The following is an 18,861-nucleotide window of genomic DNA, read 5'->3' as shown; positions in this document are numbered from 1 at the left end:
AAAATTAAGAAAATATTTAACTCACTGTAACAAGTTCCATTATGAAAACCTTATGATTCTTCAGTGAGGTTATCTTGCTGCACTCTGTAGCAAATTCATTTACTCGATGTTACAATAAAATTTCTTGCTGCAGTGCAACAGGAAGCTTTTTCAGTGATCTCCACTGTATATGTAAATTACAAATGTGGCGGAAAAACTCGTTCCAGGTATTAAAGGTTAAATTACTTTCTGTATCTTCTTAACAGCTTGTAAGTTTGATTTTTTAAGATTTCCTTTTTGCCCTCTTCCAGAATGTCAGGAATTTCAGAATTTGTGTTACTTAGGCATAATCTCCCCTACCATATAGTATTATGTCACCATGATGAACAATTGGTATTTAGATAAATAACCAACTTTCAGACACATTTTTGGATTTTCTGTGAAGTTGAATAAACATGAAAGCTAATATATAATTGTATTATTTTATTTATGTGAATCAGTATGTGTATTTAAATATGTTTGCTAAATGGAGAAAGGCACATTTTGATGATTTTAAATTTGGGAGCTTTTGTTTCATGAAGAGAAAATATATTTCCCAGTAATATTTTCCCAACTTTTTGTTTAAACTTCTCATGCAAAATCGTGGCTGACAGAAATTTACTAAGTACTGTTTAAAGGATTGCATAACTGAAAAAAATAAAAGTATAATATAAACTTTAAAAGTAAACACTAAGAAAATAAATTGCTAGTGGCAGTTTTATTAATTTATTCAGCAAATACTTATTGAGTGCCTACTATGTGCTAGGTTAGTTATGGAGGATAAGGTGTGATCAGGATAGAGTAAGTTCCTGCCCTTGGGGAGCTTACATTCCCACAGGGGGGTGTAAGAATAAAGAGACAGTGATTAAATATATAATGTCAGGTTGTGAAAAGTGTGGGACTAGAAATGATTGGAAGAGAAGCTATTGTATATACTTTGAAGCTATGTTACTCAGTACATACAATTTAAGATTGCTGTGTCTTTAAGGTGAAGTGACACTTTTTATAATTTTAAAATGTCTCTTGGTATCTGTATGAATATTTCATACCAACTTTGGTAATAACAGTCATACCAATTTTGTTTTAGCTGCTGTTTGCATGACAAATCTTTCTGTCCTTTTATTTTCAATAAATGGGGTTCTTATGTTTAAAGTATACGAGGTCTGGCAATTAAGTTCATGACCTTGTTGCAACAATGTTGCTAACCTTTTTGGCTATCAGAGGGATTATTCATTAAGAATTTGTATCAACTGGACAGTTAACCAGGTTTACTATTTGGAAGTGCTGAAAAGGCTGCATGAAAAAGATGATCTGAACTTTTCGCCAACAATTCGTGGCTCTTGCATCATGGCAGTGCACCAGCTCACACGGCACTGTCTGTGAGGGAGTTTTTAGCCAGTAAACAAAATCACTGTATTGGAACATCCTCCCAACTCACCTGATCTGGCCCCCAGGGACTTCCTTCTTTACCTGAACAGAAAGGACATATTGAAAGGAAGATATTTTGATGACATTCAGGACATCAAGGGTAATATTATGACAGATCTGATGGCCATTCCAGAAAAAGAGTTCAAATATTGCTTTGAAGGGTGGACTAGGTGCTGGCATTGGTGCATAGCTTCCCAAGGGGAGTACTTGGAAGGTGACCGTAGTGATATTCAGCAATGAGGTGTGTAGCACTTTTTCTAGGATGAGTTCGTGAAGTTAATTGTCAGACCTCGTATGTTGTGTAAACATTTTATACTTTGGTCTTGTTCTTTTATCGAATCTTAGAATCTTTGTTCTTTAATTAGAGTGTTTTAGACTATTTACTGTGTTTCCCCGAAAATAAGACCTAGCCAGACAATCAGCTCTAATGCGTCTTTTGGAGCAAAAATTAATATAAGACCCGGTCTTATTTTACTACAATATAAGACCAGGTCTGATATGATGTGATGTGATGTGATATGATATATAAATAATATATATAATACAATAATATTACATTATTGTATAATACCGGGTCTTATATTTTTGCTCCAAAAGACGCATTAGAGCTGATTGTCTGGCTAGGTCTTATTTTCGGGGAAACGGGTACTTTTGGTGTAATTACTGATATAGTAGGTTTTTTGTTTTTTGTTTTAAATTTATGTCTGCTATTGGAAGTTTTGTTTTTTTGTTTGTTTGTTTTTAATTGGGGAAGGGGAACACGACTTTTTATTGGGGAACAGTGTGTACTTCCAGGACTTTCTTCCAAGTCAAGTTGTCCTTTCAGTCTTAGTTGTGGAGGGTGCAGCTCAGCTCCAGGTCCAGTTGCCGTTGCTAGTTGCAGGGGGCGCAGCCCACCATCCCTTGTGGGAGTTGAACCGGCAACCTTGTGGTTAAGAGGACGCGCTCCAACCAACTGAGCCATCCAGGAGCTCAACGGCAGCTCAGCTCAAGGTGCCGTGTTCAATCTTAGCTGCAGGGGGCACTGCCCGCCATCCCTTGCGGGATTCGAGGAATCGAACTGGCAACCTTGTGGTTGAGAACCCACACTCCAACCGCCTGAGCCACCAGGCCACCCCTGATACAGTTGTTTTTAAGTTTACCTTGCTATTTATTTTCTTTTCTGCCAGTCTTTTCTTATAGTTTCTCCTTCTCCTACTTTCTTTTAGCTCAATAAAATGGTTCTTAACTATTCTATTTTCTCTATTCTATTGTCTTTTTGGTTATGCCTAATTGTAATACTTTTACCACGTCATGAACATGCAGGAGTTTTAAAACAGTCCAATTTCATTTACTGCCTCTCTGCTCTTTGTGCTATAGTATATATTTTGTGTTTATACATGCCACGCTATTATTGCTTTAAATAGTGAATGTTCTTTGCTCTTTTTCTTTTTGATAGTTTCATGCTTCCATCTTAATTTATTTTCCTTCAGTGTGAAGAACTTTTAGTATTACTTACAGTGCAGGCCTGGTGGCAGTTAACTCAGATAGTTTTTGTTTGTTTGAAAGGTCTTTATCACACCTTCATTTTTGAAGGGTATTTTCATTGGCCATGAAATTCTAGGTTGGCAGTTTTATTTGGCAACTTAAAAGTTGGCTTTCCATTATATTCTGATTTCCATATTTTCTGTTGTGAAGTCTACTGAAATCCTCTTTGTTGTTTGTAAATAGTGTGTCTTCTGGTGCTTTTAAGATTTTCTGTTTATCTTTGTTTTTCACAGTTATGAACCTATTTATGATGAACCTATTTATGATTCATTTCATTTTATTTATCTTGCTTGGAGTTTACTGAGCTCTTGAATGTGTGGGTTGATGTATTCCATCAGGTTTGAAAAATTCTTGGCGTTACCTTTTCACATATTTCTTCTACTCTATTGCTTCTGACGCTTCATTTATAAATAGACTGTTTGTGTCCCATGTCCTTTTGATTTTTTTCTACATTCTGACTAACTCCAACATCTGAATCATCTGTGGATTTGATTCTGTTACCTAATTATTTTATTTCTTGATTATCACACTTTTTCTTTACCAGTCATATTTCTTTCTTCCTCTTTGTAGGGTGTGTAACTTTTTTATGCAGGACTGTGTATAAAAGGAATGAAGGATTGAAGTTGGTGTGATTTTCCCCCCAAGAGAGCATTTGCCTTATTTTCTGTTAGGCATTATAGGGATTGATCCCCTCAGTCCATGGAGTTGGACTTGGGTTGTAGCCTTAGTTAGACTTAGTCCACACATTTCAAAAATCTTTAGGGTAAGACGTGAATTATGTGACAGACATACTTTTAGCACAGCAAGATGCCAGGAGATTTCATTCAGTCTTTCTAGCCCAGCCTCAGCAGGCAGGCTATTTTATGTAGGATAGCTAAAGAAGATTCTTTAAGAAGATAATATCTGAGTATGGACTTCCATGAAGTGAGAGATCAAGCCATGTGAATACCTGGGGAAAATGTATTAGGTTGGTGCAAAAGTAATTGCAGTTTTGGACCGTGAATTTTAATCATTGTAACTAGTCACAAACACATCTGTATTAATCAAAATAGGAACCATTACAATCAACACATTTTTGCCAACAAGAAACAAGTTTGTTCCTGTAGCATAAAAATTCATGCTTTGGGATTCGATGAACTCTTGGAAAGCATTTTCTGCATCCTGCTGGTTGTGGATGTGTTTTCCCTGCAAAAAGTTGTCGAGATGCTTGAAGAAGTGGTAGTCAGCGACCGGTCAGGTGAATGTGGTGGATGAGGCAAAACTTCATAGCCCAATTCATTCAACGTTTCAAGTGTTGGTTGTGCAACGTGCAGTAGTGTGTTGTCGTGGAGAAGAATTGGCCCCTTTCTGTTGACCAAAGCCGGCTGTAGGCGTTGTAGTTTTCGGTGCATCTCATTGATTTGCGAGCATTCTTCTCAGATGCAATGGTTTCGCCAGATTCAGAAAGCTGTAGTGGATCAGACTGGCAGCAGACCATGAAACAGTGACAATAACTTCTTTTTGGTGCAAGTTTGGCTTTGGGAAGTGCTTTGGAGCTTCTTCTCGGTCCAACCATTGAGCTGGTTGTCGCTGGTTGTCATATAAAATCCACTTTTCATCGCACATCACAGTCCGATTGAGAATTGGTTCGTTGTTGTGTAGAATAAGAGAAGACGATACTTCAAAATGGTGATATTTTTGCTTTGCGGTGAGCTCATGAGGCACCCACTTACCGAGCTTTTTCACTTTTCCATTTGCTTCAAATGCTGAATGACTGTAGAATGGTCGACACATTGGGTTCCTCGGCACCTTCTCACGTAGGTGTAAGAGGATCAGCTTCGATGGTTGCTCTCAGTTGGTCGTTGTCAACTTCCGATGGCCGGCCACTGCGCTCCTCATCTTCAAGGCTCTCGTCTCCTTCACAAAACTTCTTGAACCACCGCTGCACTGTACGTTCGTTAGCAGTTCCTGGGCCAAATTTGTTGTTGATGTTGCAAGTTGTCTCCGCTGCTTTATGACCCATTTTGAACTCGAATAAGAGAATCGCTTAAATTTGCTTTTTGTCTAACATCATTTCCATAGTCTAAAATAAATATAAAATAAACAGCAAGTAACAAGTCATTAGCAAAAAAAAAAAAAAAAAAAAGCGAGAAATGTGCATTAAAATGATGTATAACATAACCACATTTATTTAAGAATGTATTCCAATATCAAATGGCAAATCTCAACAATGAAAAACTGCAGTTACTTTTGCACCAATCTAATGTTACAGATAGAGGGAAGAGCAAGTATAAAAGTTCTTAGGGAAGAACAAACTTGGAGTACATCAGGGATTTCAAGAAGGGGAATTTCTGGAGTGAAAGTGACCAAGAGATAAAGGGATAGGAAAACAGTCAGAAGATAATAAGGAGCCAGAATATACCCATATGCCTCTGGGGAGTTTTTTTCAGAGTTTGATGGAAATCTGTTGTAGGACTTTGGGTAGAAGAGTAGCAAGATCTGACTTTTTTAATTTTAAAAAATACTTTAGACTCAACATGTCCAAAACTGAATATATAAATCTTGTCTTCATATATCTGAAAATAGAACTAGTAATACAAATCAGAAATCTAGAAATTGCCCCAACTCCTCCTCTCACCCCCATATCTAGTCTATCACCAAATCCTGTTGAATTTACCTGTTTATTATTCTGGAAGTTTTCTACTTTTTTTCAGCAATATAATCTACTTTTAAGTTCTCGTCACATTTTCGCCTCCAAACTGGCCTCACGTTCACGTTCACGGTGTAGCTAGACTTGTGAAATACAGTTATCCCATCTGCCTCCAGCAGCAGCAGCGACACCAAACAGTATGAACCCTTCAACAGTTTACCATTGCTTCTGGGATAAGGTGCCGTGCAAAGCCCTGCATCTTTGGTCACTCGCGTCTAGCCTACCTTTTCTTCATAGTCTGTGCCAGCTACACAATCTTTTAGTCCCTTGTACCTAGTTGCCAGAGGTGTAAGCTATTGGTGCATACAAAGGTCTGTAGACATTCAAAATATAACACGTATTCTATAATCCATGCCTGGAGCACTTCCTTCTGCTATGTCTAGTTGTTTCCTTACTTGCACTACAAGGGAGAATTTTCCCTAAGGAAGCCTTTCTTGCTTTTCTGTGAACAGGACAAACCCCACTGCTCTGTGCCCGCCTAGCTTACCTCTCCATAGCACTTAGCCTGGCCCCACTGCGTGGAACATGGTAAACTACACGAAGGCAGAGATGGTACTTGTTTTTGTTTATTAGTTTAGCACTCACCACACTGCCTACTGCACACAGTAGTACTAAAAAATAATTGTTGAATAAATCCCAATTAACCATACAGTATTAAAACGTAGATAAATAACAGACCTGGAGAAGTGTTGGATTTAAGATGAAGGAACATGATTTACTGTGCCAGATGCCTTCTTAAAAGCTTTCCATTGTCATCTCATGCTGGCCTCACTGTAGCTAAGTGATGGCATGCCCTTTGACAGGTGAGGGAACCAAGGGCAGACATTCTGCTTTCATCTCTAAAGTGGCTGAAGGTTTGATCAAATCTCTTTTACTCCAAAGCCATACTCTTTTTGAACTCACTTCAAATATTAATTGTTAAATCAACATTGATTGAATAAATAATACACTTTAAAGAATAAGTGATAATCCTCAAATTGTGTTGGGATCTCCTAGTCAAAAGGATGAACATGATATCGGTCACATTTTGTTGGATGCTCTTGCCTCTTTTCCCTACATTGTCTCCCACTGTGAGAAACGTGTATTATCAACATTTTACAAATAAATCTAGACTTGCCCAAAGGTCCCACAGTAGAATCATTCAGAGTTGATGGCCTTAAATAATACACCGTTGCAAAGGACTAGAATTCAAATCACTTAAAACGGCTAGCTGTTTATTGAAAGAATATAAAACGCTTCAAACTGAGATCTTAGAAAGTGATGGATAAAAATGTAAATATCTATTTTACGTAATTTAAATTCTTGTGCAAATGAGGTGCGCTGGATTCACTGTAGTTTTCTGCATTAAGCCCCTTGGGTGCCTATACTTACCATGTATAAAAGTCCGGAGAGGTGGAAACACCGTAGCACCTCTCAGATGGTACGTGTTTGGGGGTTGGGTGCATACCAGATATGTCCAGTTGGGAACTGAGGAGACCGGTTTGGCTAAAATGAACATTCTGAGTTGTGGTTGGGTAGTGGGGAGATTTTCTTGCAGAAGTAATTCAGGAGAACATTGTGTAGGGCTTTGAACTCCAAAGCGAGCTAAGGGTGTTACAGCTTTTTAGAGCAGAAGAATGAAGATACAAAACTACTAACTTTTAACATGATGACTTTAGAAGTGTGTGTAATACAGTTAAAGGGACTATAAACAGGGAACCTTACTGTTAACTCTTAAGAAGATTAACTTAGTAGTTTGCTCTGAAGAAACAATTGCCTTGCCTTCAAGCCTCAAACTGTTCATAACAGAAATTGTTAGAAATGAGTTTTATCATTCCATTTAGATAAACAGGCAATGTTCACATTAACAGTTAAACTTTCTTTTAATTTAAAAATTGACACAGGTACTCCCTGAATTTCTCTAGAAAGGAGGTAGATACATAACAACAGAAAGGTGGTTACCAGAGGGGGAGGTGGGGGAAGCGGGTACAGGGGTCAAGTATATGGTAACAGACGGTCACTAGGTAACTAGCCTTCGAGTGGTGAGCACACAGTATACAGATGTTAAATTACAATGTATATCTGATAGTTATAGAATGTTATTAACCAATGTTACCCCAATAAATTTAATTAAAAATAAATTTAAAAAGGAGGAGGAAACAACACAGACATTCAGAGCAAAACATGAAAATCACCGGTCAGTTCACTAGATCAGGACTTCAGCCTGTCACTTCCTCATTTACACGTATCTATGTATCTTGTTTTCGTGTAAATAGGATCATCCATATTTTTCTACACCTTTGTCCCCTACTTAATGTCCCAGTACAGCTCTCAGCACATGCGGGGTGATCTCGCCCTTGTAACCACTGTGTAGCAGCCATAGTACAGGGGTACCATGCCTTGTGTCACAGCTCTGTGCCGAGCATGGGGTTACTTACACTTTCACAAACAGTGTGGTAAAGGATCATCCCTGCGTATGTCCTCGTAGAGGAGCCGGGTTTCCTGTAAGAAGTAGACGCCTATACAGAGAACTGTAGAGGTCCTTTAAATTACAAATTCTGCCAAATTGCTTTCCAAAAAGTCCACCAACTAAAACTTTAATCTTGTCAATCCAGTGGTTACAAAATTACTTTGTTTTCATTTGCATTTCTCCAGTTACAAATGAAACAGCACTGTTGCATATGTTTTCATTTTGATTGGCTATTTCTAGTCGATGAATTATTCATATTCTTTGGCCATTTTTCTCATTTGTCTTTTTATCATTGTGTTTATCTCCGGGTACGAAGGGGTGGGTTGTGGACTTCAGCCACACTGTGCTGAGGTGCAGCAGTTTGGGCTAGCAGACATGCTAACAGTGGGTTTGCCATCTTTCTACCAGCGCTTTTCATATTCTGGCATTATTCTCTTGCTTGTGAAATACGTGGAAGATATCTTCTAGTGATTTTTCTTTTTATACAGAAGTTTTTGCCCTTTGTGAGAGTTCAAATTTGTCAGTGTTTTTCATGATGGTTTCTGGATTTTGTGTTTACTACAAGATTTTGAAAATATTGTCCTGTTTTCTTCTAATACTCTGCTCTTATTTTTTACATTCAATCATTTAATCCATCTGGGGACAATTTTTGTATTTTGTGTGTGATTGTGGTCTAACTTAATTTTCTCCTAAGTGTAGAGTTACTTAGCGGTTTATTGTATAGTTTATCTCCATTGGTTTGCAATGCCCCAGGTTCATGAACTAAATGTGTTGATCTACCTGGATCTGTTTTTGGACTCATATTTCATTGGTCTCTGTCTATGCCTGTACCACCATCTAATGTAATTACTCTGCCTATATAATATGTTTTTACATTTCGTCTGAAAATTTTCCCTAAGTTTTAATTCTACTACTATCTTGTTATTGGCTGTTCTTGTTATTTACTCTTACTCAAAATATCAACATCTTTACAATATTGGGTCTGCCCGCTGAGATAGATTATTTTTGAAAGGCCTTCCCTTCAATATAGTTTTATTACTTGCTTCATAAAAATAGGCTTTGCATCTTTTAAAAAAAACATTTTATGGATTTTATTATTGCTCATATTGGTGTTATTCCATTACTGTCTAATTAGTTATACTTGCTATGGTGTGTTTTTAGTCACTTTATTGAATGTTTATTAGTTGTAATAATTTTTCAGTTAATTATCTTGGATTTATTAGAGAACACTCTCTGCAAAGAGTTTTGCCAGTATTATTTCTAATTGTTCTGATATTTAATAACATATTTTTCTGCTCTAATTGTGTTGGTTGGCACCACCAGAGCACAGTAAATGGAAAGCATCCTGTCTTTTATCCAGTTTAAGACAGTTTCTATTTCTGTCTAATCAGGGTTATTTAAAAATAAAATCTGGGACGTGTGTTGAGTGCCACGTTTACATGGCAGTTTATTTATTTTTTAATCTGTTAATGTAATGAACTAATAGATTTCATATGTGGTCATCAGCTTAGTAGATCCAGCGAGCTAACACTTTACTCTCAAGTATTTCTATTCATGTTGAGTGGTGAGATTGGCTTATAATGTTTGTTGTGTTATCCTTATCCCAGTATTGGTATAGGTAGTTTTGCTGGCCTTCTAGACTGAATTGGAAAGCTGTTTGTATTTTTCTATGAAACAGTTTATATAATGCAGGAGATACTTCCTGAAATCTTGATAGAGCTCACATTTGAAATTGTACGTAGTATCTTTTAAGTTTCATTTTTTAAAATGTTCGAGTAAAAAATATTTCAGACATCCTGGAAATAATATAGTAGAGCATCATGATCTCATTCTCCAGTGAAAGATGTTAACACTTCACCATGTTTGTTTCAGTTCTCACTAACTCACCCCCCACACACACATTCTCTTTCCTTTCCCTGTGAGTGAGCAGAAAATCTCCCAGGAATGTTTAGCAATGTTTCTTTATTGTGTTTTACGAATAAACATTCCATAATTGTGACACAGATGCTGTGGAGTGATTGAATCTGCATCTGTCCCTTCATGGGGAGGATAAGCTCACTTTTAGTATATATGTGCTATGTAAGAGCTGCATCCATTTTTTGTTTCTAGTAAGAAATAAAATGTTAAGAGATGTGGCTGAAGCTTGCATCCTCTTTCCGTTCCTCCCACCATTTTTAGTAAGAGACTATCCTGGTACTGTGTGCATCATTCCCATGCATGTTTTCAACCTCATTTTACATGAGTATTTTAAAAACACACATGAGTATTTTGCGTTTCTAAATTTTGTGAACAAAATATCCATTATACCTATAATTTTAAAAGCTACTGTTTTCACCCAGGACTAGCTCTGAGAAATAGTCCTGCTGATACGTGTTCGTGTTTCCATTTTTTCACAATATTACATCTCTGAAATTGGGATGCTTCTTAAATCGATGATGTCTTAAAATTGGTAGCATTTTTCTTTACTAATGACAAAATAATGGTGTATCTTATAATCAATGTCATCTTAGGTTTGACTAAACCTTGTAGTTAATTCCTCTTAATTGCTTTTGTAAAGCATTCTATTGTTTGAATATGCCACAGTTAATCCATTTTTATAACACACTTAGTCATTTTTCTTATTGATAGATAATCACTCTTTGCACTTTAACTGTGACAAGCAAACTAGTACCAAAGATACATCCTTCCTGTCTCCTATGCAGTGTATCCTGAATGGAAATGTCCAATTGAATGAATATGGGTATTTCACTTTCGGTATTGCCAAGCATTCCAAAGTGATTGTATTTTTAATACCAGCAATGTATAAGAGCTTTTCTTTGCTTCTCATTTTTAGATTTGTATCCATTTAAAATGAACTTTGTGTATGCTGTGGGGGAGGGGTCGTATTTCTCTTCTTCATATGCATAACCATTCGTGTCAGCACTGTTACTAAATAGTTTATTCTTTCTATTTTGATTTCCGTGCCATGTCTGTCATATACCGAGTGCCTTTATATATTGAGGACATATTAAGAATACTATATTTTTATATACATTTTATAATATTTATAACGTTTCTAGGCTCTCTTTTGTGTTGCATTAGTTATGACCTACTCCTACAACCAGTATATTTTCGTTACCGTAGTTTTATTCATAATCTTCAAAATTGTCTCAGCTATTCTTGTCATTCACTCCTCCACATGAATTTTAAAATCAGGTTGCCAGATTCTGAGAAAAGTCCTTAGGGTTTTTATTGGAATTGCATTGAACTAAAAGTTTTTTTTGGATAGAATGATCATTTTTATGGTACTGAATCTTTCCGTCATTGAATATGGTGGGTCAGTTGGTGTCTGTCTATTATATCCACCAGTAAAGTTTTTACAGTTTCCTTCATAACAGTCTTGCAAATTGTATCTTTCTTTATAATTTTCTAATTGTTCGTTGGATATAGGAGCACTTGCTCAGTCTACTCTTATTCCTTTATTCCTAGTCCTTTGGTGTCTAAAAGCTTTTTTAAGGAGCTGAAGCTTTTATTATCTTTTTAGCTTCTCTTGTGGTTAGTTGATCCAAGTTTTTCACTCCTTGTGCAATTTTGGTAACTCATGTTTTCCTTGGATATCATGCATGTCTAGATTTTAAAATTCGTTAGTAAAAGTTTTACATAGGCTATTTTATAAGTCTCTAGAGCAGCTCTGTATAATTATTTTTTCTTGATTCAGAAAATTTTCGTTACCTCTTTTTCTAAGAGGTAATATTCTATGAAATATTTTAAGAAATATTCTAAGGACCAGCTTTTGGTTCAAGCCTTTCTTATTGTTGCCTGTTATTTCTGTAATTCTGCAATGATCTTCATTCCTTCTTTCAACTTTATTTGAATTCATTAGTTCTTTTGTCTCAGGTTGTATACTTAGTTCATTTACCTTTAGTCTTTCTTGGTTTCTAATACATGCATTTTAAGTACTGCTTGATTATATTCCAAAGGTTTTGTTTTATAGTGTTCCCCCTTATTCATTTCTAAATAGCTTATGAACTTGTAATTTTATTTTGTTCGTAAGTTTACTTGATTTTTTTCTCCTAGATGACTTAAAAATTCTTAATAGAAAGTTTGCAGTGGGGAGAGAGTGTTTTTATTCTGTTATCTTTTTGTGATTCATTTCTAATTTAACTAAATGTTGGTCAAGAATGGGAGTTGTGTAATTTTGCTTCTTGGTCTGTACTGAGACTTTTATTTTTGTACATGTTTTCATATGTGTCTGAAAAGAAAGTTTATTCGTAGTATTTTGGCTACCAAATTGTGCATATGTATGTGTGTTTCCTTTCTGTTGGGGGATGAAAGTTTCATACTCTTATACTTACTCTTTGAGCTTCTTGAGTTGCTTAAAAACAACACAGACCTAATTCTCTTTCTCATGCCTAATTATGCTCCTGCCGCTTCCCCTGTAAGTTGGGCTCTCACTTCGGGCCCTCAGAGCTTCTGCTGTCCAGCCCAGTTCAGAGCAATTCATTTTACAGAATTGTTATTGGAGATTACCAGTGATGAAATACAGTCCTTTCTTTTCAATCCTGTCTCCATGACTTGTCTGTCACTTGCTTTATGACTGGCCCTTGGGACCCTGTTAGAATAGGACTTTCTTCCTACCTTTCTGAATGTCTGTTCTTTTCTTCCTTCCCCAACTCCTTAATTGGCTGTAACTTAATGTCAGAGTTACCAACTTGTTGTCATCTCTCTAAGGGGAAGAAACAATTTTACTGACTTCTGCACAGTAGAAATTGTATTCTTAGTATCCGCTGAGGAAATGTGTGTCTGTACATGTACATATAGCCATAAACTTAAGTAGAGCCACATCATAAATATGTTTAACTTATAACTGAGTAGATACTCCTCGTATTCACCTTCGCTGGTTTCTCAAGTGCCTGACTTCTGCCCATTGCCCAAATTACTTCATTTTGCCCACTGATTCTATTGGGTTCCCCCCCCCCTTTTTTATTGTGGTACAATACACATAACAAAATTTACCATCTTAACCATTTTTAAGTGTATAGTTCAGAGGTAATTAAATGCATCATAATGTGCAACCATCACCACCATCCATCCCTAGAACTTTCTTCTTAGAAAAATGAAACTCAGTGCCCATTAAACAATAACTCCCCATTCCCCTCTCCCCAGCCCCTGGCAACCGCCATTCTACTTTGTCTCTTTGATTTGACTACTCTAAGTACTTCATATAAGTGGAATCATACAGTATTTATCGTTTTGTGACTGGCTTGTTTTACCTAGCATAATGTCCTCAATATTCATCTATGTTATAGCATTTGAAAGAATTTTCTTCTTCAAAACTGAATTATATTCTATTGTTTGTATATACCGCATTTTGCTTATCCATTCATCTGTCAATGGATACGTGGATTGCTTCCACGGGTTAGCTATTGTGAATAATGCTGCCATGAACATGGTATTTTGCAAATATATCTTTAAGACCTTGGTTTCAGTTCTTTTGGGTAAATATCCAGAAGTGGAATTGCTGGATCCTGTGGTAGTTCTATTTTAAAGTTTTTGAGGAACCTCCATATTGTTTTCCACAGTGGTTAGGCAATTTTACATTCCCACCAACTGTTCACAAGGGTTCCAATTTCTCCACACCACTGATCCTGCTTTGATTCTTTTTACTACGAGGTCGAACAATTAAGTTTGCAAACTCATCCTGGAAAAAGTGCTACATACCTCATTGCTGAATATCACTATGTGTCTTCAACTTTTTGTCTTCCCCTTAGAGAGATGACAAAAAGTTGGTAACTCGAAGTACTCCCCTTGGGAAGCTATGCACTGATGCCAGCACCTAACCCACCATTCAAAGCCATTTTGGAACTCTTTCTGGAATGGCCATCAGAGCTGTCATCATATTACCCTTGATGTCCTGAATGTCATCCAAATGTCTTCCTTTCAATATTTCCTTTATCTTCCGGTAAAGAAAGAAGTCATTGGGCGTCAGGTCAGGTGAGTAGGGAGGGTGTCGCAATGCAGTTGTTTACTGGCTGAAAACTCCCTCACAGACAGTGCCGTGTGAGCTGGTGCATTGTCGTGATGCAAGAGCCATGAATTGTTGGAGAAAAGTTCAGGTCATTTAACTTTTTCACACAGCCTTTCCAGCACTTCCAAATAGTAAACTTGGTTAACTATTTGTCCAGTTGGTACAAATTCATAATGAATAATTCCTCTGGTATTAAAAAAAGGTTAGCAACATCATTCATTACAATGAATTCGCGAACTTAATTGTCAGACCGCATATGTCTTAGTCTTTAATCCTAACCAAACCTGAGATTAAACCCTGTGCCTGCTTGCCTTACTTTCTGTTTATGACCTATTAAACTTTAGCTTATCTTTTTAAATGGCCCGATTTGATTACACTGTAGAAATAGCATTGTTTATCTAAATACCTAGAATATAGACCTTCATGGAATATTTTTTTATCCCACTTTTAAACAGAAGACTTTTTTCATTCCATACCACTGCAACCATTGATAACAAAGGACTGAAATAAATAGAAAACTTCATGTTAAGCAAAGAAACAACCATTAAGTCTGTACCACAAGTTATGAAGAATATTTACCAAATGTTTTTGGACTAAAGGTGAATTCCAAGGGCATCATGAAAGAAAGCCTCGAGAAAGAATTCCCTAAAAGAAAGTATCACCACCCTGAAAAGTACACTTAAAGATCTTCTGGTCGGAGTGGCCAGATGATCCAGGGGCTTGGCTGGGCCCATGGCAAATGTTGGCCTCCCCAACAGGGCCTCAGTTCACATGACAAGGAACATGGAAATATTGAGACATTTCATGGAATGGCTGTATTTTCTGCATGGAGCCTCCAGATGGAGAGGGAATGAATCAGAAAGTGAGAAATGGCCAGGGGGAAACAGCCACACAACGCACTTGCAGTTGGTGCCTGGATTCAGCTGAGAGAGAGAGCAGATGGGACAGCAGAGAAGGACAGGCTTTGCTGTGAGCCGTGCTGCCCGCATGGTCTGCAGGAGGCGATGTAAAATCTGAGTGTGGATGTGCTCCCTCCTACCCACCCTTTGGGGACAGTGTATTCGGAAACCCATATTGAAGACGCCAGCTGTTGCAGATAGCCCGTTTCCTTTGCAGGGCCCCGGATATTGTGAATAGAGGGCCTGGACGGAATCGCCACCATCAGAAGATGAGTGATGGGCAGAAAGGAACCAGCAGGGGAGCTGAATAGTCACCACATCCCATCTGTAACCTTTCTGCTTCCATATTCCCTTTTCCCCCAAAAGGAACAGAATAAGCAAAAGGTGACAAAGAATATATATCAAAAGAATATCCCAGGAAAGAAGATGTCAGACATTCTCCATACTCGTAGAGAAAATGAGAGAGAACTTGAACTCAGAAAAAGAGCTTAAAGAAGTGATGAGATTGAGGAGATGGAAACTAGCGTGCAAATAGTTATAGATCAAAGTATAGGAGAGACCAAAATAAGGTAGACCTAATAGATATGTGTTAACTCCTGTGTCCTTGAAATAGAATACGTATACGTTTTCAAGCAACCCCAGATCATTTTAAAGAAATTGTCTATCATGCCACCCAGACTCTCAAATTCCAAAATTAAAAATGGGAACCAAAGAAATTTTTAATTTTATACACATACACACACATACACACACACACTCAGGTCAAAGGTAAAAAAGTAGATGAATATCTAGAAAAGCAACTATAATGAAAATACTATGTATCAAAGGCAATATATCTATACTGTATGGTTGGGAGTAACTTTACACCCAGTCCCTGACTGAGTTTAGTTCCCAGTTTTGCTACTTATAAGATGTATAACCTTGAGCAAGTTGTATAACCTCTCAAGTCTCCATTTCAATGGATTAAATGAATGTAAAGAGAAGCACCTGACACACATTAAGTGCTCAAAAAATGTTAGCTATTGTTTCAATTTTCTAAGCTGGCCAGGGTGGCTACAATGTACTGAAGTAAGTAAGTACATTGCAGTAAAGAAGGGAGAGCTGTGTACTAAGTGAAGAGAGAAACGTGGGGAGCACAGATGTAGGCCCTTGGAGGCGATTGTAAGGACTGCGTCTTTTACTCTCGAAGGCCACGGGAAGCCTTTTGAGGTTTTGAACAGAGGAATCCAACACCCTGACTTTGATTTTAAAAGGATCCTCTGCTAACATGATGAGGACAGATTGAGGGAGGAGAGTTGAGGCAGGAAGGCTAGATGAGGTTTGCGTTACACTGGTGCCACATGACTGGAGTGGGCATTTAGACTGGAAAGGAGTCATGGATGAAGTGAAAAGTGGTGTCTGGATACATGTGAAGGTAGAGCCAACAGAATCTGCTGATACATTTGAAAAGAACCTGGTCCAAACACTGGAGAGATGGAGCTGCCGTTCACGAAGGGATGGCGAGTATTACTAAAGAAGAACAAAGCTGAACGAGAACAAGAGAATAAATACCCTTTGTAAATGTGGGATTGGGCTCTAAATTCTCCCAGGGGTCTGAGCTGTGCTGAATTCATAGCTGACCTTTATGGGGGGAGCCTGCTCCCAGACCCCAGTGTGGGGAGCCTGAGCTGACACCTGGGGACCTACATTCACATTGTTCATGGAACCATCACCTGTCTCCCTCAGGAGCTTGCAATGATTGGGCAGAACAGTGACAAACATCTGGCGGAAGGTGCTAGAAGAAACCAAAATGTGACATTTTCTCCAGTGGTAAGGATGTGGGATGAGAGGTCCCTCTTGTGAGATAACCGCTCAAGTTTGGAGAACACGAGACTCGGGGAGTCAGCTGGCCGCAAGCTTTAAAAGAGGGGCCAGGAGTCCTTTCTGATGAGAGGGGAGAACAAATTGAGAAAAGGGGGAAGTGGGAGGGGGAAATGGATCAAATGCAATTGCGTTCACTGTGTCATCTCGCCTTATTATTGCCGCATTAAAAGTTACAGTTACTTGGTGAGAGTGGGTTTGTTTGGGCACATTGGTGAAGTAACTGAGTTCCCTGTATTAACTGACACATGGCAGAGTCAGCCACAGAGAACTGGGGTCGCTGTTTTGGGATCTGGTAACTTGGGAAGTCCCAGTGCCTTTTCACAGAGCCATGTTGGGGTGGGGGAAGGGAGGCAGAAATGAGACTGGGTTGAGCAGATGGCAAGTCGGGAAATGGTGACAGTAGAGAGTGATTTGGAGGTTCAGATGAGAAAGGAGAGGGTCCTTTTTTAAAGAATAGATTAAACTTGAACTTTTTTTTTTCTCTCCATTAGACATATACATGTTTTGGGGTACCTGCCCACAGCCTTTTTCGGGACTGCCCGGGCCCACAGCCCCTGATTCACATGATCTTGTTCTCCTGGTGACTCGACCTGACTGGGGAGGGGCAACCTATTCACCAGTGACCTGTCTCAGAAAGAGACAAGCCCGTTTGAATTGTCCTCTAGGAATTTGAATTAAAAGACAGCAACAGTTTCCAGTCTGGTGGGGATGAAGACAAAATCCATGGGCCACTCGGTGGCCGTGTGCGAGAGGAAGTGAAGCCCTTCCAGTGAGACGCCGGTGGGAGAGGCTGGTCACAGGAAGTGCATTGTTTGAGCTCCAAGGCCTCTCCACGTCCTGTGACTCATGCTAAGGACTGTACGTTTCAAGGACTACAGTTCCTCCAGCTGAAAGGACCTGACAGGAGCAGTGAGGCTCCTCAGCCTCGTCCCCTCCCTGCTCTGATGGGCTGTGCACATGTTACCATGAAAATGACGTTAACCTCGGCTCTCTGGCTTCTTTAAGGAATGAATTCAATCAAGACAGATATTTGTGCAGCATAAACAGCAAAAGTTTGTTAATAAAGCAAGTACAGTCTGAGACCTGGAGCCCGCTGACCCAAGAGAGGGAAGCAGCCCCGCCTCACACTGTGTGAGGCTTTTATTTCTATGGGTAGAATTGCCTCCCCCTCTCCCTTCTCTTATCTCTCTCCTCCTGAGGTGCCTGGTCCTCTGGCATTTAGCGATGCATTTCTTTGATTTAGGGGCATGGGTAAACACATCCCCTTGATTTAGGGCATGAGTAAACAATCCACTTGGTTTGGGGGATGCGTAAACACATCCCTTGGGGGGGGGGGAAACCTGGAATCCTGCTGGGCTAGTGAGGTACTGGTGACAAACAGGATGTGTCTCCCCTTCTCTAACTGTCAACAACATGTCTCTGATTTCGAAGTCTGTGTAAGCCTGGAGTCCTGCTGGGAAGCTGCCAGGGGTCTTGACCCAAGTAGGAGCTGCAGCAGGTGGCTTTCTAATGGGGCTAAATTTCTCCCGCTCATTTCTATATACCGACCTACCCTATCACAGGCAAACACCAGAGAGAGTATCTGAAGTACCCTCTTCACCACGTTACTGATCGTGCCGACACAATCAAGCATCAAGTCAGTGAGCCCTTCGCAGCCTGCAGGATATGGCCTCTTTTATCCTTCCAAATGTTTCGCCACTATTTTCTTTTTCTTTTTTTATTATATTAGTTTCAGTTGTATAAAACAACATAATGACTAGACATTTACACCCCTGACAAAGTGATAACCCCACCAAGCTTACTACGCCCTCTGACACTACATAGCTATTATAATAGCATTGACTATATTCCCTATGCTGTACTTTACATCCTGTGATGACACACACACACATACAAACACACACACGATCTGACAATTAAGTTCACGAACTTCTTGCAACAATTTTGCTAACCTTTTTTTATATCAGAGGGGTTATTCATT

General features: G+C 38.7%; 1 pseudogene; it reads right to left on the bottom strand.

Annotated features, from left to right (window-relative positions):
- Nucleotides 1-3,891: 3,891 nt before the first annotated feature.
- On the bottom strand, nucleotides 3,892-5,032 carry LOC109449825 (histone-lysine N-methyltransferase SETMAR; annotated as a pseudogene).
- Between the last annotated feature and the right edge of the window lie 13,829 nt (nucleotides 5,033-18,861).

The sequence above is a fragment of the Rhinolophus sinicus genome, linkage group LG04 (assembly GCF_036562045.2).
Source record: "Rhinolophus sinicus isolate RSC01 linkage group LG04, ASM3656204v1, whole genome shotgun sequence".
Lineage (NCBI taxonomy): Eukaryota > Metazoa > Chordata > Mammalia > Chiroptera > Rhinolophidae > Rhinolophus > Rhinolophus sinicus.
This window is presented reverse-complemented; position numbering and strand designations above follow the sequence as displayed.